The 24593-nt window shown below is 40.8% G+C and overlaps 1 long non-coding RNA gene across 1 annotated transcript in view; it reads right to left on the bottom strand.

Annotated features, from left to right (window-relative positions):
- Positions 1 to 23327: 23327 nt before the first annotated feature.
- The window catches only part of LOC110309928 (uncharacterized), a 41349-nt gene continuing 40083 nt past the window's right edge, over positions 23328 to 24593 (bottom strand). Inside the window, exon 3 of the long non-coding RNA XR_002379768.2 lies at positions 23328 to 23696. This is a non-coding gene — a long non-coding RNA (uncharacterized LOC110309928). The remainder of the gene's footprint in view (positions 23697 to 24593) is intronic.

Below are 24593 nucleotides of genomic sequence, written 5' to 3'. Positions count from 1 at the left end.
TTCTTCTGTCCCCGACCCCATTTAATCTATCATTCCTCTGTGACGATTGTGTACTTGTGACCTTTCATAAAATAGCAAGTTGTATGTGAGTCAAGTCAATTATTTGCTAAAGAATATTAAGAAGTAGGGAAGGAGTCGGGAGCCTCTCCATCTACTTTTGAGAACATTCTAGGGACAAATCTACAGGATTTGTGAGAACTAATCTAGCATTCCTTTTTACTTAAAACCATGCTCCCCTCTAGGTGCTTCATACATAAAATCTTCCCTAAATGCAGAACCTGGGAAGGGAGTCCTTGGATCAGGGACCTGTAATGAAATGAGAAAAGTTGGGTGGATCAGAGGGAGATGCCAAGTTCCTTTTTTATTTATTTACTTTTTATTGGTTCTTTGTGAATTTCACATCATGCACCCTGTGATGGTTTGTATATTCTTGGACCAGGGAGTGGCACCATCTGGAGGTGTGGTCTGGTTGGAATAGGTGTGTCACTGTGGGTGTGGGCTTAAGACTCTCATCCCAGTTGCCTGGAATGGCACTAGCAGTCTTTGGATGAAGACATAGAACTCTCAACTCTGCCTGTGCCATGCCTGCCTGGATACTGCCATGCTCCCACCTTGATGATAATGGACTGAAACTCTGAACCTGTAAGCCAGCCCCAAGAAAATGTTGTTTTTTATAAGACTTGTCTTGGTTATGGTGTCTGTTGACAGCAGTAAAACCCTAACTAAGACACACCCCAATCCCACTCATGTCTGCATCCCTTCATGCCCACCTTCCACCCTTGAAACCTCTCCCACAACAGGGGGTGGGGACCTCATTGTGGAAGCTGTTGTAGTGTGTCACAGTATGTCCCATGGTATACCATTTTATCCATACTTCCCTGCTTGCAAATGTTCATTGCAATGACTTGTCGGTCTCCTTGGAGGTCTCTGGTGTCTATTACACTGTCACTACTGGAACTTCACTGGAACTACTCTTAGATATCCTGTTGTTTCTCTGTTTCTTGAGATCTGTAGGACCAGCCCTTTAACAAAGACCTGGATCTGGGTATGAAAGTTATCTGAGCTGGTCAGCCCATCGACTCTCCTGCACCTACATCAATGGTGAGATTGTTCTAGTCTCCTTTATGTGATGCTTTCAGAAATGCTTGGGAAAGGCCAAGGGCAACACTCACATTCTAAAATAGAAAACTCTCCCTCCACAGATTTTCTTCGTATCTTTGAAAACTACTGAGAAATACGCCAAACACACAAAGTATTGCCTATAAAACATACATAAAAGAATAAAAATTCTGGCAAAACATTGTTTCATTTTTCCTGGCTTTCTATAGACAGAGCTATGTTCAATGTATTCTTCTGCCAACACTTCTTAGACTCAACCGTATTTGATACTGCCGATCCCTACGTGTTCAGACTCAGTTGCAACTCACACACAATCCCATCACTATGCAGAATTCCTTCATACTACCCTACCAAAAACTATGCTTCTCCATTTTGCTAGGTGCACTTTGGGATCTTTGACACCTCTCTACTACTTATTGCTACCGATAATGCTCTTGCTCATCCTTCTGGTGAACTTTGCAAGGGTTTTTACAGGATATTCATATGAATAGAATTTCTGGATTTCTTGATTGTAGTGCCTTCGTATTTTCAATTTTAGAAGGCATTTTAGCCAGGGTTCTCTAGAGGAACAGAACTAGTGGAATGTAATTATAATGGGATTTATTAGATTGGCTTATGTGATCAGGGGCTAGATAGTCCCACAAATGACTGGTAATAAGCCAGAGAGCCAAAGAAACTAAGTTCTGTTTTGCTCAAGAATCTGGAAGCCCTGGAACAAGGCGGGGGTGGGGGTTGCTGGTGATGCAGCCCAAACTTATAACTGAAGACCCAGAAGTTCTCTGCAGAGTTGTTGGTGTGAATCATTGCTCAAGAGTAGAAGAAGCTGGAGTCTGATGTCTACCAGCATTCAGACACAAAGATCACAAAGGCACATGCTCAAGAAAAAAGGTGCTTGCACAGTGCCTATAGGCTTCCTCAACCTATTTTTAGTTCCATGCAGGCCCCCACCCTATAAGACAGCTCCACCTACATTCAAGGTGAGTCTCTCCTCCCTTCCTTCACCACAGTTCACCATCCCACATGACCATTGGGAACACTCTGAACATCTCCAAAACAGTAACTTTCTCAATGTCTCTCTACCCAATCAAATTTGCAAGCAAGATTAATGATCACACTAGCTAATGCCAAACCATTGCCCATGCAAGTTTTCCTCCATTTAACACCCTGTACTGATTAAGTTAGTATCTTAAAACTTTTTAATTACTGCTTATCTAAACTAGAAACAAATTATATCATGGTATGATTTTATACACACTCCATGATTACTAGAGAGGCTACACATTTTTTTATTATTTTTTTAAAGTGTGTGTTGGCTGTTCAAACTCAATACTGTAAAATTTCATTTTTTTGGACTGTTAGGTGTTTGCTGTTTATCATAGGAGGTCTTTATGGTGTTGTGGATACTGAAGTGGTGCCAGCTAAATGAGCTGCAAGTTTCAATTAGTGGCTTATCTTTTTATTCTCTGTGGTCTTCACATAACTAGAAGTTATTAATTTTAATGTGCCCTGCTTTTACAATCTTTTTCTTTATCATTGGAGTTTTTGTGTGTTGTGTTTAAGAAATAACTATCCTAACAGTCATAAAGTGATCCACATTTCATAAACTTTTATCTCACACATTTAAAGACTTTAAACCATCTGGAATTAATTTTTGTATGTGGTGTGAAATAAGAATATATTTTTCAAATTTTTGCACTTAAAGAACTAGCTCCAGGTAGGGAAGACCTTAATTTTTCCCATGCATATATTCTGTGATTTCGCAGCTCCCACATGTACACAGAACACAAGAGCACTTGCAAACTCTTTGTTGGGCTCAGTGTGTTTGTCTATACTTACACCAGATCCACATTCTTTATTTTATGTTGTTATCTGATCAGGCACATACCCCTCACTTCCTTGCCCATATGTTTCAGGAATGTATTGACTCTTCATGGCCTTTTTATTATCCATATAAATTTTATGAGAAGTTGCTTAAGTTCCATGAGGAACTTCTTAGGACTTGGTATGGTACTCCATTGACGATATAGATCAATTTGGGAGAGGCTGCTATGATATTAAATTGTATCTGCAAATGCAGCTCAGCACTCTAGTTTTCAAGATCATTTTTATACTTCAATAAAGCTTTGTATTTTTCTCAAAAAATAAGAAACTATAGAATGGCAGTTAGGAGCACATATTCTGGAAAACAGATGTTAGCTCTCAATTCCTACTCCGCTATTTCTTTCAGTTCCTACTGATATGCTCTGCAATATAAACAATTTACGTGTCTCAGCTTTTTCCACAACAAATAGTATTAATTGTGGTACTTATCAAATAAGATGGTTACAGTATGCATGGCTACATAGATATACAGATAAATATATATGAAAGTGCTTAGAAGATAATCAAGCCCATAATAAATATGTTTACTTTAATGATTCCTAGATACATTTATTTTCTTATCTTAAGCATCATTACTAGTTGCATTGTACATTTAATATGTTTTAATATTTAAGAATGCATAAATACATGATCATAATTTGTCAATCAAAACTTGACATCTTATAAAATATTTTATTAATACTCATAATTTTAACATCATTTTGACTTTGTCATAGTCTCTGATAATATTGCTTCTTTTTCTTTCTAGTTCTTCTATGTTTTCTTTTCATATCTAATTGCTTTGGCTGAATATATAGTTAATTAGAAGTCATAACATCAAATATCATATCTTTTTTCTGTCTATACAAAAGAAGATGTTCTATATTTTGATAGAACAAAATATTATTTAATGATTTCAGGTGGACAAAGTATATGAGGCTAAAGAAATTGTCTTATACTTTAAGTTTGCCAAGAAGTTTTATTATGAAAATGTTGCTGATTTTATTACATATTTTATTTTGTTCCAGTGGTCAATTAATAAGCTTTCAATTTTGAACTCACCTAACATTTTCATATAATAATACACACTTGGTCATTATATATTACCTTCAGTTAGATTCAGGTGAATATTCTGTTTAAGAACATTTTATCAATTATCCTGTCAATTTATAACATTCTTTCCCTAAGCTGGCACTGTCAGGTTTTCATATTAAGGATACACTAAACTCTTATTCACCCTGTGGAATAATTTAAGTCAAGAAATATCTGTTCTGTGAAAATAGATCAATAAGCAGATAGATAGATAGGTACATACATACATACATATATACATACATACATACGTACATACATACATAGATGGAAGGAAGTTTCTCATAGTTTCTCCTCTCAAACTCCATATAAATTGTCCCACCAAATCACATAGTTTGTAGAACATCTGTACCTCAGTGTTATAATAAATGCTTTTCTTGTGCCAGTTATAGACAATTTGTTCTTACAATTTACCATCTTTTGTGCCTTTATTAGCCAAATTCATGATATCCCTACCTCCACTCATAGTTAGGCCTCCTTCATTCCTAATGTGTTTTTTCTTCCTTTTATTTTTATCTTCACCGGAAATTATCATTTGTGTTTTTATTCATTTTTTATTATTATTTATTTTTTTAATCAGGTATTTTCTTCACTTACATTTCAAATGCTATCCCAAAGGTCCCCCAGACCCCCACTCCCCTACCCACCCTCTCCCACTTCTTGTCCCTGGCATTCCCCCGTACTGAGGCATATAAAGTTTGCAAGACCAAGGGGCCCCAGAAGCTGGAAAGAACCCAGAGGTCCCTCAACAGAGGAATGGATACAGAAAATGTGGTACATTTACACAATGGAGTACTACTCAGCTATTAAAAAGAATGAATTTATGAAATTTCTAGGCAAATGGATGGACCTGGAAGGTATCATCCTGAGTGAGGTAACCCAATCACAAAAGACCTCAAATGATATGTACTCACTGATAAGTGGAAATTAGCCCAGAAACTTAGAATACCCAAGATACAACATACAATTTGCAAAACACATGAAACTCAAGAAGAACGAAGACCAAAGTGTGGACACTTTGGCCCTTTTTAGAATTGAGAACAAAACACCCATGGAAGGATTTACAAAGACAAAGTTTGGAGTCAAGACAAAAGGATGGACCATCTAGAGACTGCCATACCTGGGGATCCATCCCAAAATCAGCCTCCAAATGCTGACACCATTGCATACACCAGCAAGATTTTGCTGAAAGGACCCTGATATAGCTGTCTCTTATTCTTCCTTTTAATCATTGGTCAACCTCGCAGAAATGTGACAATTTTATTAGAATTTTCAATAAAGTTCTATTTTCTAATATTCCATGAAGTTGAACCCATTTTATATTCTCCTAATTTTCGCCTTGTCTTTACAATTTGCCTGATGTTTTGTTGTTGTTGTTGTTTTTGTTGTTTTGGTTTTCTTAGTTATTATTATCCACCTTTCAAAGTACAGTAAATACTTGGCTTCTTTTTAGATTCTCTACTGTAAACTTTCAGGCTATTATCTTATTCATGGCATCAGCTCATCAGTTTAACTGTCTCACACTCACCATAAGGATTCATAGGCAGTTAATTGTTGCTGTGGGAATGGGAGAGACATTTTCCTCAGTGTAGCCACTGCTAAGTTGCTCATATTTCTATAAACAACAACCACTCACCCATGCTCCTGTAGTTTGACCTAACTAACTTCATTGAATCACCAAAGAAAGAAGAAGGGTTGCATGAAAATAGACGGTGACAAATTGGGAAGAGAAATACAGTCAGCAGGAGTAGAAGGGCTCAAGAAAGCATGATGGAGGTAAATATGATCAAAGAGATTGTATAAATAAAAATGTTATCCTGAAACACCTTGTCTATGAACAATATGTGGTGATGAAAAAGTTTTTATATATATGTATTTTCCATTTAAAGCATATTATCAAAAGTTCTTTCATTTCTGATGTAGTTTATCCAATATTAAACTCATATATGTCATTTCATTGTTACTAGTTATTTATTTGTTTGTTTATATCACAAACACAATCTTACCAATTTTTGTACCAACCTCTTTGTTTCTAATTGATTTCATCCCTGAGTTTGACTATTTCCTGTTGTCTACTCCTCTTGGGTGTGTTTGTCTCTTTTTTTTTCTAGAGATTCTAGGTATGCAGTTAAGTTGCCACTATGAGATCTCTAATTTCTCTAGGAACCCATGTAGTGCTATGAATTTTCCTCTTTGCACTGCTTTCATTGTGTCCTATAAGTTTTCATTTTCATTGAAGTCTAGAAAATTTTTCATTTCTTTATTCATTCCATTTTATTCATTCATTTATTCTTTATTCGTTTCATGATTTAGAAGATTTAGAAGATTGAGATGAGAGTTGTTCAATTTCCATAAGTATGAGGGCTTTCTGTTGTTTCTGTTGTTGTTGAAGTCCACCCTTAGTCTATAGTGGTCTGATAAAATGCAAGGGATTATTTCTGTTTCTATATCTGTTAAAGCTTGCTCTGTACCTGATTATATGGTCAACTTTGGAGAAGGTTCTGTGAGGTGCTGAGAAGAAGGTATATTCTTTTGTTTTTGAATGAAATGTTCTATAGATATATGTTAGATCCATTTGGTTCATAACATCTACTAGTTTCATTACTTCTCTGTTTAGTTTCTGTTTCCATGACTTGTCCATTGGTGAGAGTAGGGAGTTGGGGTTCGATGAGTGATTTGAGCTTTAGTAAAGTTTCTTTTATAAATGTGGATCCCCTTGAATTTGGGACATATATGTTCTGAACTGTGACATCATCTTGGTTGGTTTTCCCTTTGATGAGTATGAAATGTCCTTCTCCCTCTCTTTTTATTACATTTGGTTGAAAGTCTATTTTATTAAATATTAGTATGGCTACTCCAGCTTTGTTCTGAGGTCTGCTTGTTTGGAAAACTTTTTTTCCAGCCCTTTACTCTGAAGTAATGTCTATCTTTGTTGCTGAGATCTGTTCTTGTATGCAGCAGAGTGATAGATTCTGTTTATATATCCAGTTGGTTAGTCTGTGTCTTTTTATTGGTGAATTGAATCCGTTGATATTAATAGACATTAATAATAACCAATTATTGTCAATTCCTACTATTTTGATGTTGGTGATGGTACAGTGTGTGTGTGTGTGTGTGTGTGTCTGTGTGTGTGTCTGTGTGTGTGTCTGTGTGTGTCTATGTATATGTGTTTCTCTTCCTTTGATTTTGCTGTGAGTTGACTAATTTCTTGTGTTTTCTTGGCTATAGTTACCCTGCTTGTGTTAGAGATTTCCTCCTAGTACCCTCTGTAAGGATGGATTAGTAGAGAGATATTCTTTAAACTTGATTTTGTCACAGAATGTCTTGGTTTCTCCATCTATGATGATTGAGAGTTTTCCAGGGTGTAGTAGTATGGGTTGGCTCTGTGGTAGATCTACAAGAAATCTATCCAGGATCTTGTGGCTTTTAGAGTCTCTGATGAAAAGTCTGGTGTAATTCTAATAGGTTTGCTCTTATATGTTACATGGCCTTTTCCCCCTTACTGCTTTTAATAGTCTCTCTTTGTTCTGTATATTTAGTATCTTGATTATTATTTTCTCTTCTTGGTGTTCTGTAAGCTTCTTGTACATTTTATAGTCATCTCTTTTTTTAGGTCAGGGAAGTTTTCTTCTATGATTTTGTTGAAGATATTTTCTGGCCCCATGAACTAGGAATCTTCACCCTCTTCTATTACTATTATTCTTAGGTTTGGCCTTTTTGTAGTGTCCCAAATTTCCTGGATGTATTGAGTTAGGAACTTTTTACATTTTCTTTGACCAATGTATCAATTTCTTTTATGGTATCTTCTACGTGTGAGATTCATTCTTCCATCTATTGTATTCTGTTGGTGATGCTTGCATCTGAAGTTCCAGTTTTCTTTCTCTTTCCTTGGTTTTCTATCTCCAGGGTTGCCTCCAAGTGTATTTTCTTTATCACTTCTGTTTTGGACTGTTTTATTCATTTCCTTCTCCTATTTGAATGTATTTTATTATATTTCCTTAAGGGATTTATTTGATTATTTTTAAAGGCTTCTGCCTGTTTGATTGTGTTTTCCTGTATTTCTTTACAGGATTTTTTTTATATCCTGTTCATATGCTTCTATCACCTTCATGAGATGAGATTTAAAGTTACAGTCTTGTTCTTCAGGTATGTTAGGATACTCAGGGGATTGCTATTGTGGTAGAGCTGAATTCTAATAGTGTCATATTGTACTGGCTTCTGTTGATTGTGTTCCTGTGCTAGCCTTTTACCATCTAGTTGTCTCTGGTGTTGGCTGGCTTGGTAGTCCCAGGGAGTTGTAAGCCTCTGAGACTGGTTGTCCTGGATAGCTACAAGGCCTCCCAAAAGGCAGGCAGAGCTGTGGGCTGGGGTGTGGGTTGCATATCCTGGATTGCATGTGGACAGGAAAGAAGATGGAGCTCCAATAGAGTGGGGCAAAGCTTATGGCTGCTGGGCTTGCTGTTTGTGAGATATGAATTCACTATAATGTGTAGAGGCTAGCATGTGGTCAGTTTTGTAAAAGTGCATGTCCCTGAAAAGTATGTACATTCTCTGATTGTTGGGGGTGTTCTGCCCATGTTTTTCACACTGAACTGTAGCATATGTTGCCAGGACGTTCACTGTCATTACTGTTCTTCATATCCTTGGCCCCTCAGTCACTGAGAGCAAGAAATTAAACTCTCCAAGTTACAGGAATAATCCACCTTTTTTTTTGAAGTTGGATCTATTTTTCCCTCTATATACCTTGAAGCTGACTATAAGATGCATTCAAAGTTAGACTTTTTAATGATAGAAACCTTTATTGGTAAATAGTGAGCTTCTCTTCATCTCTAAACACATTTTAGCTTTAAAGGACATTCTATCTGAGATATAATTATGTCTCTAATTATATCCGGTGTCAGGTTTATTTTAGTGTTTGCCTGCTTATGGTATTTTTCCTCTCCTTTTTATTTCAACCATCTTAAATCCTTGTATTTTAATATATCTCTCATAAATGGCATGTGTCAGGTATTTGCATTGTTTTGATATGTGTCAAAGCAATTTTGGCATTCTTTATGTTTTAATTGAAACATTTAGTCTTTATGCTTGCCCATGATTTCTCATACATTTTGGATAGTTTCTATCATTTGCTTAAATTGAAGGGAAAAAAGTCTTTTAAAATGAGTTATCCCCCTGTTTCATTTTCCTTATGCTAGTTTTAGATAAAATATTCACTCCTTATACATATATTAAAGGTATTCAGTTAACACAGTAACAACAGTCTTAGCATAAAGAGGAAAAAGTATTGGATATCAAGGGGGGATGCTGCTGGCATGAGTTTGAGAGATCCGTCCCCCACAACTACACTACAGCAGGCACTGAGAGGGAAGACAAGGCTATCTATATTTCCTCTCAAACAACAAGCATTCTGGTGTTATAAACCCTCCATTCATTTCACATTCTGATTTATAAGAACCTGTGCTGACTTTTTAAACTCCACAGATCAGGCATAATGAACATGGATTTTTACAGTCAATATTCATTTAGATTTGACCATTTATTGCACTTTTTGCTCTCTCACCCTTCTAGTGTGTTAGAACCTACGTTTCAAATCATTCTCTTTCCTAAATTAAGAATCTCTAGATGTTCCTTTAGTAAGGCATTTGTCAATAAACACATGCTGGCTTGATTGCCGAGAAGTTTCTTTTTGTGATCCACATTCTTAAGAGACGTTTCCTAGCATCGTGTGTTGTCGATCATGCTCCAAGAGTACAAGCCTCCTTCCCTGAGTTTCCGAATCTGGTCATTGTCTTTGAGAAACTATCATCAAGCCATTTTCCACCAACCTGGGATGATGCATCTTTTCTTCCTGAATATCTTTGTAACTCTCTTCTCTTTGGGGTTTGGTCTTTTCACTGGAACAAAACTGGGCATGGGTTTAATGAAGGTGAACACTATTGTATTCCATTAATTCTGAAAAACTCTCTGTACTTATAAAACCAAATGGCCTCTCCTCTCTTTTCTTTGTATTTATTTTGATATCTGTTTATGTTCCAAGCTCTCTCAACCTCTTTCATATCTGCCTTGCAATTTATTTATCTTCTCTTTAATTGCCCTCTAAGTTATTACCTTATATAAAGACGTGTTTCTTTTTGTTTCTAGAAGTTTATTTTGGTTCCTTTTCAAATTCTCTTTAATTACCATAATTTTGGAGGAGAGCATTAACGTACTTTTATTGCCTCTTTTACTCTTTCAAGTGTATAAACATCTTTGCTTTGATTTCTCTATCTGCCCAGTCCAATATCCAAGGTTCTAGTATATCTGATTCTGCCACTGATCATTGTTTTTAACTTTAACTAATAGCAGTTGGTGTCCTCATGAGTTTATAGATTTCTCACTGTGAACTCCTGTTCCCAGGATTATGAGCCACAGGTCATCCACATAGTCTGTGCTAGAGCAGCAAAGGACACTGAAATGAATAAGGTCCTTGACCCCAGATGCTTACACTTCACCAAGAGTATTCAGAGATGTTCATAAATAATTAAAATCCTAGGACACACGTGGTCCAGTGTCTTTTGAAGAGTATGAGAATGCTTTGTAAGTTGGAAAGTTGGAAAATTCATGACTCAACAGAATCTTCATGCCATACCTAGCAGATACCTCATGTTAACTTTTCCTGAACCTGCAAGGGTACAGTCTTTCCAACCTACAAGGATGGTCTCTCTCTGTTCACTTAGGCTAAAATCTATGTAATTATCCTGACTATTTTCTTATCCTTACTTCACAACTAATCTTGTAGAAAACTTGATTGCTTTGACCCTCAGAATGCATCCAGAACACAAATACCCTTCTGCCTTCACTGCCACACAGGGCTGAGTAACCCACCTCCCACCTCTATCCTTATGTCACTGTCATTGTATCCTAACAACAACAACAACAACAAACCTTCTCTCCATCGCACTCCTCAGGTTTTGTTGGACCCTACAGAAGATGTAATCTCTTCTGAGCCCAAGGCAAGGCTGTCAAGCCTGTTGACCTAAGTTAGGTCCCTGGAATATGCATGGTAGAAGAAGAGAATTGACTTCCACATTCACATTCCAAGTAAAATAAAATTAAATAAACAATAAAAGGAAGCCAAGGCAGATCATATGACTTTCTGATTCATCCCAGTTTCCCGACTCCTGAGGGACTCCTAGTACCTTCTGCTTTGATCCCTTGTTCTGGCTACTCAGGCCTCCTTGCTCTTGCTTATGCTCTGCTTATGTTTCCTGCCTCAGCCCCAAGTGCTTTTCTCTCTCTCTCTCTCTCTCTCTCTCTCTCTCTCTCTCTCTCTCTCTCTCTCTCTCTCTCTCTCTCTCTCCCCTTGTACCATTCATTAGCTAGTGTGGTGGTTTGAATAAGAATGGTTCCCCTAGACTCATATATTTGCACACCTGGTCACCATGGATTCGAACTGTTGAGAAGGATTAGAATGAATGGCCTTATTGGCAAAAGTGTGTCACTGAGGTAGGCATTGAGGTTTCAAAAGCCCAAGCCAGGTCCAGTGGCTTTCTCTCTTCCTCCACCCTTCTTTGAAAGTACTACAGACACCTTTGTCATCACTGAAGCAACAGAATACTCTTTTGTAATTATAACCCCCTTTCTCTGATTGTCCTTCCCTCTGATTTATAATTTTCTCCAAGACTTAATGTAACACTATATAATCTACTTATCCTTTGCCTCTGGCTTCTCTCTCACACTGGAATCCAAGCCCACAAGATCAGACATACTGATTTACATTTTGTTCAGCCATTCTTTTCTGCACAGAACGCAGCTCCTAGCAGTTAACTTGATAACTACTTATGGAATAAAAACTGGGCATCACTGAGTGAAAGCATTGGGTGTGGCTTCATAAAGAAGGTGGCTTTAGGCCAGTGAATTCAAATAGGGCCTCCAGGATGGTCAGTCTGCAGACACTGCAGCTCAGCAATGCCTGGTGACTAGCTGCAGTCAAAGCTCAGTCTCCTTTCCTCAACTGGGCCTTGATTGGCCATACATTTCAGGCTGAGATTCTCAGGAGGGTCTTCAAGGTCTGGGAAGCAGGAAAGACCATGTAGCAGGCCCCTGGTTCCATAAGAGTCACTTATATACATCCACCATAAGGTTTCACTCAAAAGTGTTGTATTGCTGACAATGAGAGGCTCCAATACTATTGTTCTGAGTGGTTTGTTGACTAGGATGCTCTTTATTCAGTGCTAGGCATTGAACCCAGGGCTTCTCGAATGCCAAGCAAGTGCTCTGCCACTGAACCATATCTCTAATCGCTCATCTTCATGGTTCCTAAGGCATCTGCCACTCATCAGGCATCTGAGAATCCCAGGTACAAGCCAAGCAAGGAGCATGAGGGCCTATAGGCCTTCCAGGTATATGAAAGCCCCTGTTCGGCTCACCTTGATCTGAAATAGAATAGGTAAGTCTGGCTCCTACAACAAGAAATTTGTCTGGAATCGCAAATCTCACTGCAGCTAGTGGCTGTCCTTAGCCGGCAGGTGTGGGAAGAGCTATGAAATCACCACACACACACACACACACACACACACACACACACACACACACTATAGTGGCAGTGGATACAGACTGAAGCCGACAGCCAGGCTCAGAAAATTCAGCAGGTGTCAAAATGCAGTTTGTTCAACTTCCCAGATAAATTAAGAGTGGAGGACTCCAGCCTCACACTAATTAAATCATAAGAGAAAATGATGGAGTAGAAGAAAGGAGACACGGGAGTAGCTGAAAGCTGCCGAAAGTCTGCGCTAATGATAGCTGATTTCGCATTAGCATGAATGCCTTCGGTTACCCGCCCAAATGTGCTGAAGCAGGGGCTTTTGTCAGGGCAAACGCATCTGTGAATAAACGAACAATATTCATGTCGAAGGAGTCAGCAATTTGTCACCAGCTCGGCCTCTACTTTCAGAAAGCACGAATAACTTTTGGAGTGAGGAGATTAAAACCGCGTTCTTACACATGCTACTGGTGTGACAGAGAAAAAAAGTTCAGAATCCGCAAATTCGTGTACGTGACGCCCGGATACCTTTGAAGTTTAATGTATGCAGCATTCGGAAACAGTTGAACACTCTCCTCCTCCTGACTCACACCCCTGCAGACTTCCTTCAGCATCTTCAGGGAATCACTTCATAGGTACTCTGACATGGGCACTCACCTTGCCCTTCTTCCACCATACCTCAGGCTGTACCTGTCACTGTTTGGATCCTGCAGATTCTGCCTGGAGCGTGTCAGTCAAATCATGCTCCGTGATAACCCAACAAATAGTCTGGTAGTTTGAATAGCTATGACCCTCATAGACTCATGTGTTTGAATGATTGGCCCATAGGGAGTGGCACTATTAGGAGGTATGGCCTTGTTTGAGTAGGTGTGGCCTTATTAGAGGAAATGTGTCACTGAGGGAACAAGCTTTAAGGTCTCATATGCTCAAGCTTTAAGGTCTCAAGCTCTGCCTCGTGTGACTCACAATCTCTTGGCACTGACTGCGCATCAAGATGTAGGACTCTCAGCTCCTTCTCCAGCACTATGTCTACCTGCATGCCACCTTGCTTTTCCCCATGATAATAATGAATTAAGCCTCTTATCTATAAGTCAGCCCCAATTAAATGTCTTTCTTTATTAAGAATTGCCATGGTCATGGTATCTCTTCACAGCAATAAAACCCTAACTAAGACAGATAGCTTGGCTAGAGCAGTGGTTCTCAACCTGTGGGTCGTGACCTTTTTGGGGGTCAAACTGCCCTTTCACAGGGGTGGCCTATCTGATATCCTGCATGTCAGGTATTTACATTATAATTTATAATAGAGGCAAAATTACAATTATAAAGAAGCAATGAAAATCGTTTTATGGTTGGGAGTCACCACATGAGGAATTAACTGTATTGGAGTTGGAGCATTAGGGAGGTTAAGAATCACTCTGCTAGGAGAGGTGAATGTCACTGTGCTGAGAGTGTCAGTGTCATAATCTGACATGAATCCTGCTTTGCCTCCATGTCTGTCTTGCCCTGCCTCTTGGCTTTTTGTCCTCTAATTTTCTCTGCTTTCTCTGGGATGGGGAAAGTAGCCTAGAATCCTTGAGGAAGAAAACAAGAGACAGTGAAAAGGGCATCCCAAAGAACAAAGATGCCTACACACATACACACACACACACACACACACACACACACACACACACACTATCGAGTGGATAGTGCATTCCTGAGCCCAGGTCCACCTGTCACAAAAGCATCACCATTGTTTACCACAATTTGATAGTAGTGACCAACTCATGTGTCCTGGTCCATGGGGACAGGATGCTAAGAATGTCAGAGTGTAAGTCTCACTGCCTGACGTTTCTCTTCTGTGTTCTTATCATGTTTCTCTCCTACAACCAGAGATGACCACAGCAAGATCTTTCAAGGTCATTTTACTGCCACAGAATGAGTAAATATGAACAAGCTAAAATAAATAAATAAATGCTCTATCTCACATCAGACATCGCCTGCCTCTTTGCCCAGAAATCTCAATTTGTTTTCCTGCTGAATATTGCAGTTTGTAAATAACAGGAAATAAATATATGTTGTTGTTTTTTACAAGTAGTACCATGACAGCTGAAAGAAGCTGGAAATGGCAGCCTGCATTCGGCCGACAGCTTACATTTAGAAAGGCATGAAAAAGGCAGAAAGTACACTCAACAAATTGATGGTGACGCTAGAGAGAGGCCATTGTCAGCCAGCCTGTCTACCCCATGTGCAGCCCCCCACCCCCCACCGACTTTGACTATATTCGCCCACATAAAAGCATAACCCAGTCCTTCTCCTGAAAAAACACTATGGGACATAGTGTCTCTGCAGACCATCATACAGGCTCACCTGTCCATACCTGCACAAGGATTGATTGTATCACCTACCTTGTTTACTGTTTTGACAAAAGAAAAAAAAAATGAAAGAAACCTAATGACAAACATTTAAAGGGAGAGAAATTAATTTTTGGCTCACAGTTGAGAAGGTTCAGCCTGTCACACTGGAGAAGACTTAGCTTCTCCTATCTATGGCAGCAGAAAGTTAATGCATGGCTCTCCCACATTTCAGTGGGTCAGGGAGCAGAGCCAAGCTATAACCCTCAAGTCCCACCTCCACAGCCTTATGTCTGCCAGACAAGCACCATATTTAAAAAGTTCTCCAACACCACCACTACAACCCAGAACAGTGCTACCAACAGGGAGCCAAGTGTTCAAACTATAGCATGGTTTACAAGTACTTACAGGCAAAAACATAACCATATCTATACATGATGTATGCATAGACTTGTGCAAATACATGTACTCACAGATGCACATCTACACATGTTTGATAACCTGGCCGTATTTCCTGCCCATGTCCAATTTCCTGGATGTAGTCACAATGTGACCAGGCATCTCAGACACTGTGATATGAATTATACCCTTTAACTAAGAGAAGAGGAAAAGATAAAGAGAAAAAACACTTTACTTCCTATGTTGCTTATGTCAATATTTTCTCAAGAGTTTTGTCACAGTAACAAGAAAAGTGACTGTCTTGATTAGGGTTTCTACTGCTGTGATAAAATACCATGGTCAAAAGCAACTCTGGGGAAATGGGTTCATTTCAGCTTCTACTTCTGCATCACACACCGTTGACACAAAAGGAGAAAGAAAAAAATCAGGGCAGGAACTCAGGACTGGAATCTGGAGGCAGGAACTGAAGCAGAGGCCATGGAGGAGTGCTGCTTACTGACTTGCTCCTCCTGGCTTGCTCAGCTACTTTTTTTTACCATCCACAACAACCTTCCCATGGATGGACGGCATCATCCCTGGTATGCTGGGCCCACCCACACTAATCGTCAATCAAGAAAGTGCACCACAAGCTTGCCTATGGGCACATCTTATGAGGCCATTTTCTCAATTGAAATCCTCTCTTTTCAAACGACTCTAGCTTGGGACAAGTAGAGAAAAGCCTAGTGAGTGCAGTAGCTAACCTAGCACTCTTGCCAATCCCCTAACCCTTTTCTCCTTTGACTCCTGCTCCTCTATGAAGAAGCAAGACTGGCTCCACTTTCCCCAGGGAACTTCCCAGAGTGCTTATGCCCCAGAAAAACCTCAGCCTGTCACTCATGCCCCTGATGCACGGGTCCTTCCAGAATCACACAGTAGCTGATCAGAGGCTACTCCAGAGACCAGGTTCTGCCACTTGGGAGTTTTTCCACCGAGTTCCTCTCTCCTCTCAACTGTGTATCCATTTCCTCATCTGCAAAGTGGCAAGGGTGGCACGGGCGCTGTGTGCTCATGGGTTGTGAGAAGGACTCTAAAAGGGACTGTCTATCAAGCATCACAAAGAACCTTGGGCAGAGGAGATCTATTTCCACATCCCCACCCAACCGTTCAGCTTCCTAAAGGAGAAGACTTTCACCTCTGTAAGCTGTATGGAGCCTTGTAGATAGTGCATGTGCAGTCATGATTACTAAATGAATTCTGCTGTATAAGCAGCAAAATGCTTTGGAAAACACAGATGTGGGGTTCAATAGGCATGGTCTCTTCTAGTGACTCCAATATTTGCCTTAATGCCTGGCTATTCTTTAATTGGAGAGCATGTGTCTTCACTTCTGTCTGGTAGCTCCAGAGCCTTTCAACGCCAAATGGGTCTTCATAATGTTTTATGTTAGCTGATTTCTACATTTTAGTCATGCTGACAACATAACAAAGACATCTCTGAAAATGACCAAGTATCAGCAGGCACAAGACCTAGGGCAATACTGGGAAGCCGGAAGGTACATGATGAGGCTGAAGGTCCTTAGGATAGAAGCCAGTAAAGAGAGGGAGAGGAGGAGCAGTGTTCTTAGGCTGAGCACTCACAGAGGCTGCTCCCCCAGACCTCTTAGCAAGGACATACTGTTAGTGCATGAAGAGCTGAAGCAAGCCAAGAGAGCAGCTGGTACAACTGGGGAGGTACAAGGAGGTAAGAGCAAGGGTGGAGCAAAACAGAAAATGAAAAGTAAGTATCAATACCAGGGCAGAGATAGACTCATGGATGACTGATTCCCCAGTTACCCTGCAGTTAGATCTTAGTGAATGGAGTGCAGATAGGACAGGGACATGGAATGAGGGGGACAGAAGAAAAATATGAAAGCAAACACCTGACAGAGCCCACAAGATTCTTTAAGAAAAAAAAAAAAACTCATCAAGATGTTTCAAATGCTCAGAACATACAATGCTATTTACTTAGGCTTTTTTTTAATCCTTATTTTTGACAATCATGCTCATTATCGGCTAACATTTTGATATCCATACAACAGAGCTATGGCACACCTATGGTGTACTATGGACAAGTATCCAGGTTATACAAATGAGACGAAGCTTCACTATTGATGAGAGACAGGTGAAGGGGGAGGGGGGTATAAAGGAGCAAGCCCCTTCTTTTAAGGCCAGTTGGCAGGTCAGACTGCTGTGCATCTATGCAGACTGAGGACCCACTGGTTGGTAAAGATGTTAGGCTAATCTGGCCCCAAAACATTGTTCCACCCAGATCTGCAGAGAGTAGGCAAGGAAAAGGCTCTCCAGCCACAAATGCTGGCTCTATCTGGCTTAGAGCCAGCCTGACTGCCACTCTGGACCCGGGCTTCCACTTACCGAGGTCGCTTTGGAAACTCTGCTTTCAAATTGTTTCCCTGGTTCAATCAACTTTCACATTCATAATACAACAGAGATCTGCAGGCCACCAAGCTGAAAGCGTCTGTGGCTTTTCATTTCCTGGCGTGATTAGGGGGATAATCACTGTGCTTGGAAAAATAATAAAGCCAGAGCCTGACGTGGGATCAAAGCTAAGAGTCCAGCCGCACACTGGCCGGGAGTTGAGGCGCAACGACACAAGGGCTTAAGCCTTCCCTGGAGCCAAGAGAGAAAGAGGAACACTCCTGCAGTCTGTGCAGAAGGCTACAGATCAAACCTTTGTGGGCTTAGCAACCGCAGCAATTGAGCAAAGTGCAAAGCAAGCATCTCCCACCCTGGTCATCCTGCCATCCACATGGAAAGGCAGAAAGCAGAGTATGCAGACTGGAGGGGACTCCGAAGGCTCATCCATATTTAAGAAAAGAGAAGAAAGATGGGAGGAGCCCGCCATTATCTGCTCAGAGCTGTCCTCGGGCATCTGAGAAGCTAAGGAGCCCAGAGACCAGAGACAATGGATAAAAGCCAGGATGTCTCTCAGTGTGGCCACACACTAAGCTGCCTCCAAAACAGCGACAGGGAGATGTGAATAGAGAGGCCTGGGCTAGAGCTGAAGGAAAGAGGGAATGTTAGCCTGAAGTTAGGAGAAGTTAATCTGTTCCCTCACTCGCCTAATATTAAAGCAACCCTGGCCCTATCTTTCTAACAGGACACAATACATCCTGAGACAGTTGTGTAAATGAGCTAAATACAACAGACTTCAGATGACAGAGGTTGCCCCGTGGCCATCGGAGGGACACAGGCTGGTCCACTTCTGTGCTTACAAGCTGTCCTCCTGAGGTAGAGGACTTATCCATGAAGGGCTACATCTTAGGATGTAGCTCAGTTAAAATGGTACCCGGATGTATTAAGGCCCTGGATTTTGATCTTCAGCAACACATAAACTGGGCATAGTTGTGCACACCGGCAATCAGAGTATTCACGAGATGGAGCCAAGAGGATTAGGAGTTGAATTATATAGAGAATTTGAGGCCAGCCTGAGCTACATGCAACCTTTCCTCATCAAACATAAAGGCAGGAGGAATTTTTGAATTCTCAGTTTCATCATCCTTAAAATGAGGATGCCAACTAAAACACACCTCTATGCATGGCAAGTGAGAGGGGATGGGGATGAGGTACCAAAAGTAGGACTTTCTAAACAGGAAGCCGTCCAAGTAATTAGAAGGCTCACTCACTAGGTTTCTGCCCATTCTTTGTCAAAGGCAGCAGTGAGCTGTATTTTGTGCTATTTGCTAGGTTTTGTGGAAGAAAGAAAGGTCAGGGAGTCTTACTATCTGGGACAGGGGCGTGAGGACTCACTTCTCCATTTACATCTTCTTCCTGTGGATGGCCATCTGCCTTGATGGCTACAAGTGCCCTCTATGACCTCCAACTCCCAAATCACACCACGCCCAGATTACCGGCCAGACACCTCCACTTGGATCACCCATGAATTTTGTTATTAGACTGTTCAGGCCATCGCACCACTGAACGGTGTCTTCAACAAGACACATATGTATTGTCAAAGTTCTGAAGACTATGTGCAGGGAGAGCTCATTCTATCTGAAGCCTCCATCCTTGGCTGATAGATGGCTGTCTTCTCTGTGTATCCTCCTTCTATGTTTCTGTCTTCCAATTTCTGGTTCACCAATCATATTGAGTAATGGCTCACCCTGGTAGCCCAAAGTTAACTTAATCACCCTTTTTAAAGACCATGACCTGTGGCTGAAGAGATGGCCCTTAGGGTTCTTGCAAAGGACCTGGGTTCAGTTCCCCTGCACTCATATATGGATTCCCTGCTTCTGCCTTTGCCTCTTGACACAGTACCTCTCACTGCTGAGACTATACCTCTCCCTCCTGACTGACTTTTGGTGGACAGGACCCTGACCGTTCAGCTTTGCATTCACAGCATGCTGCCCAATACCTGAGGTTCCCCAAGGGCTCAGTGAATTGCTGTTCAAAAATTCCTTCCCAGGAGGAGATGTAAGCAGCATCTACCCTCCTACTGAGATCCCAATGCTAAACAAAGGCATAATTCCACCAAAGTGTACTCTGGGGAACCAGTAAGTTCATTGTGCTTCCTTAAGAACACAGGTAAGGGGTTACTTACCGAAGTGTGGGTGCTCCCCTAACAAAAGACTGTCCCAGAAAGTCTTTACCTGGAACAGTGATGGTTTTCCTATACCTGCTGAATAGAAACCCTCCTCTTTATCTCCTCTGGACTATAAAGTCTAGCACTTTCCAGGGCTTCAAACCATTAAAGTGGACTTACATAACAGGTGGTAGGGTATGACTAGATACTCAGGAGAGGGTCAAGCCCCCCCAGCCCACCCCTCTGTAAAGGGAGGTAAGTAGTCAACAAACCCAGGTGGGATGTCCTTTTGCAAGTACACACAGCTGAACTCCCCAAGATGGCAGTTGTTTGGCTTGGAGGATAGACCTGCATAATGATTGATCGATCACCTTGTGTTTATTGGAGCACTACTCACAGTGACAAGTTACAGAACCAGTCTCATGGTGCCCAACAACAGAGGAATAAAACCAACCTCTCAGTGCCCAACAGCAGAGGAATGATTTTTTTAATTGTGGTATGTATACACAGCCAGACTATTTTCATCTCTAAAGAAGAATAGCCATATCATTTGAGGGGCAGGATACAACTGCAGAAGATCCTATTAAATGAATAATGCCATCCTCAAAAACATAGATATTGTATATTTTCTCTCATTTGGAGTTCCAAGATTTTAAATGGCCACATACAATCATATTTGCCATAGTAAATGAAAGTAAAAGTAGATTTTGTGTGTGTTGAGGGAGGGCAAAATGGATTAAATGGAGGGAGAGGGCAGGAAAAACAAACAGAAGGGAATGTGAGGGGGTATGCCCAACATACAGTGTACACTTGTGAGAAATTTTGAAAACTATAAACTTTTAAAGTGAAAAGCCTACCCCTTAGCAAAGCATATCATCTTAAATAAACTAGTGAATATCTACATACACTCATAAATAAGGGACTAGACTAGCCATGCGTACAACATCAGAGGAAAAAGTTCCTCTATAGAGCCTACGGGCCAGCCCAACTCTAAGCGTATTCCAGCCCCATAAAGGCCATGTTTAATTTCCTGCTGCCTTTTATTGTGTGATCAATAACTTCCTAAAATCCTTCAAAAAGTGCTTCAGGGCAAGGCTGAGGATCTTCAAAGTGTTGGGGGGAGGGGGCATCAGCGGAGCCTGCAAGAAGCACTTCTCGAGAGATGTAGGCGTCATCAGGGTATTAATATTAATAGCAGTATGACTGCCCCAAAGCATCAGCCTCAATAGTTTGCAGTTCCAGACAAACACCTTTAATAAATGGTGACAGGTGAGTGATTTCCTGGTAGAGTTGAAATACACTGTTACTAAGACTGCGAGATGTGAACCAGGAAGTGTTTCTCCCAGGGAGAACTAGTCTTAGGGACATTGTCTCCACCAGATTGCAGATACTCACATACTACCTAGGATTGAAAGTCCTTAGCAACATGATTCCAGATCATGTTTGCAAATGCCAACAAGCAAGAGGAAAAAAATTATATGAACCCTTCATGCAAGCACAGCATCAGTTGTAATTCCAAGGGTGGTACACGCACCTATATCCCTCACAAAAGTGATGGAATGAGCTCTACTTGAAATCACATCTCTACCAAATATAGCAGGGTGTCTGCTACCCTTGGTGTAAGATCCTTTGGCAAAAGGATTATATATCCAGGAAATTATATATCCAGGAAATCCTTTTGCAAAATGAATACATGTGTGTTCTCCCTTAAGAGAGCCTAATTTACAAATTCAACTGGATTGAGCAAGCGTTCACCGATAACCTTTTTTTCTGTATTTATGGCTCAGTGCCAGGTCAGGTAATAAGATAGGTATTGCAACACAATCCTTAGCAAACTCATATTCTGGGCCAGTGGAGTGACTCAGCAGATAAAGGCACTGCTGACAAGCCTAAGTCCCTGAGTTCAGTCCCTGGATTCCCTAGTAGAAGGAAAGAACAGACATCTGCAAGTTGTCCTCTGGCCTCAAGAGGAAGGCCAGTGCATGCACGGGCACACACAAACATACAAGTAGTTAAACAAATGTAATAAAACAGCAGAGAGAGAGAGAGAGAGAGAGTGAGAGAGAGAGAGAGAGAGAGAGAGAGAGAGAGGAAGGAAGGAAAGAAGGAAGGAAGGAAGGAAGGAAGGAAGGAAGGAAGGAAGGAAGGAAGGAAGGAAGGAAGGAAGGAAGGAAGGAAGGAAGGAAGGAAGAAAAGAAAAAAAAGAAGAGAAAAGAAAAGAAAAGAAAAGAAAAAAGAAAAAGAGAGAGAAAGAGTACAGCCCTGTGGGACACCCAGAACTTTGAACCAGAAGAGAGGGGAGCCTTAGAGGCCAGGTCTCGCTGGCTCCTCCTGTACTATGGATAGAATCCCACCTAGTCAGAAAAGACAAGGTAGGAGCCACTGTGGAACTTTTATGGGCCCTATGCGAGGTCTGCACCACTTAGTGCATATCTTCAAAAGGGATAATGGGATCGCATCGCCTCCCCTCCCCACTCCTCCCCCACCCCCCACTCTTTCTCTCTCTGCTTCTTGGTTTAGATACAAGTGCTTTGTTCCACCATGAGCTTACAGAAAATAGCCATCTGATCTTGAACTAGAATGACAGTGGAGCAGGAGCTGAGTAAACCTTTTCTCTTGTTTGAGTCAACTGCTTCGGGTATTTCTCTATAGCAATACAAAGAACTCTCCTGCCTTCCTGTGATCTTCTCCCAACTGCCTCAACCCACATGTAGAAACCAGAGTTCTTCTTCCCTAAGGCAAACCATAGAAACTAAATCCTTTCTCCCATGAAGGGGAGACTCTAGAAAAGTAGGCTCTCAGAGCACATGTTATTCTACTTTAGTTGTGCATTTTAAAATAATGTCAACAATTGGCTGAGTCCACATTGGAAAAGAAAGAAAGAAGTAAAGAGAGAGAGAAAGAGAAAGAGAAAGAGAGAGAGAGAGAGAGAGAGAGAGCTAGCAAGCAAGCAGTCTATCAATCCTGGTTTGATGGCATTTGCTTTGCTTGCAATCCCAGCACCAGGAAGATAGAGACATGCAAGTCCTCGGAGCTCACTGCTCAACAAGTCTAGCCTATTTGTGAGCTCCAGGTCAGTAAGGGACACTTATTTTATATATAATTGTTATTTATTGTATTATTACTTGATTGTATCATATAAATATTACCTGAGAAACAATACTTTGTCCTTTATTTTCCACATGCATGAGCACACGTTAGTCCCCTCCCGCAAAAGCACACCCACAAACATGCCTACACACAATAATAATGAGTAGCTATGATAATCAACTGTGCATTGCTTCTTACTCAACATGCTATCAGAGAAGCTCTTTTGTAAATATGTAATAAACGCATAACTTCATTTTATTACAAACCAAATGATTTCCCCCTGATACGGACATTTGAGCTCCAGCATCATTAAAAGAATAGAATATTCAAAGAAAATACATAGAGAGTAGACACCATTTAAAAATTCAAAGATAGTAACGCAATATTCAATGTTTAAAAGGCTATCATACTAAAGAAAGGACGTTTTAAACACACAAAGCATTCATTGTTCCCACTCAAAGTAAAAATGTTCTTGCTTTGCAAGGACAGTTGTCAAATTTGGTAAGTTTGTGTCCAAAATCAACTTGAAATTGGTGTTATATAAGCTCACTTCCTTCCTTGCAGCAAACACATTTTCTCTGCCCGATCTGATTTGGGCTCCGTCTTTGAATTTGTAATTGCCTCTGCTAAGTTGGATTTTTAAATCAATTTCTGCTTTAATGTTATAGTCTTCTCCCGGCATTCACATCTTCTCTTTGTATTTCTCCACTGAAGTATTTACAAACAGCTGCAATGTACAGAAAAAAAAATATTTTAGCCATAATTGAAAATAACAATATCCGGATCTCCTAAAATGCTCCTTACAGAGACACCCAGATCCATGTGCCAAAATTGCCTTTCGAATGACTTATTTTGACTCCAAAGTTTATTATGTCTTGGGATACCATGCACAGAATTTATAGAAGTATTTCCCATGGGTATGCTCGACTTTTATCTGCAACTTGGACTCACCAGGAGCAGCAGACAGGACCAAGAATGTGCTTGGATGCAGCAGGGATGAGCAGCCCCTGCCCAGGCTGACAGCTACACTTCTTGTTCCCATCTTGTCCTGGGAACTTCAACCTTAAGGGTCAGCTCTTATGCTGTTCCTTCTCTTGTGTCCTATTTTATGTCCACAGATTCTTTCAAAGCAGCAACATCTCTACATTGCTTGTTAAGATAGAATTCTCCCAAGAGAACAATAACACTTCTTATTATTTCCCTGTTTCTCACAGGATTTTTTTTCCTGGGTATTAGATGAACATATATAGTTTCTGAGACAGTCCCAGGAAGAAATCCTCCCAATTGTGAGCATCACACCTGGGCAGTCTCCACCAGCCAGCCCATAAATGGGACTATCTTGAGACTCTCAGCCTGAGCACCATGTCAGAAAGCCTTCCACTGCTCCAGGCAAAAAAGATATAGGATGCGCTCCATCTCACATCTGCCTGACTGCCTCTCTTCCCTCCCACCAAGGTTCTATCCCCATCTAATCAGTTTACCCTAAGGCTTGTCCACACCCAACTACCCTGCTTCCTGGCTCGAATCTACCTTCTTGCTTCTCGCTGCTATCCCAGCCCCCACCACCATCCCTTGTAATGTTCCAATTTTCTGAGCAAAATCCGTACCAGCCACCAGCCTGGCC

This window comes from Mus caroli, unplaced genomic scaffold (genome assembly GCF_978045245.1).
Source record: "Mus caroli unplaced genomic scaffold, Mus_caroli_1 scaffold_12, whole genome shotgun sequence".
Taxonomy (NCBI): domain Eukaryota; kingdom Metazoa; phylum Chordata; class Mammalia; order Rodentia; family Muridae; genus Mus; species Mus caroli.
The sequence above is the reverse complement of the archived record's forward strand: the minus strand, read 5'-3'. Positions and strand labels throughout refer to the sequence as shown.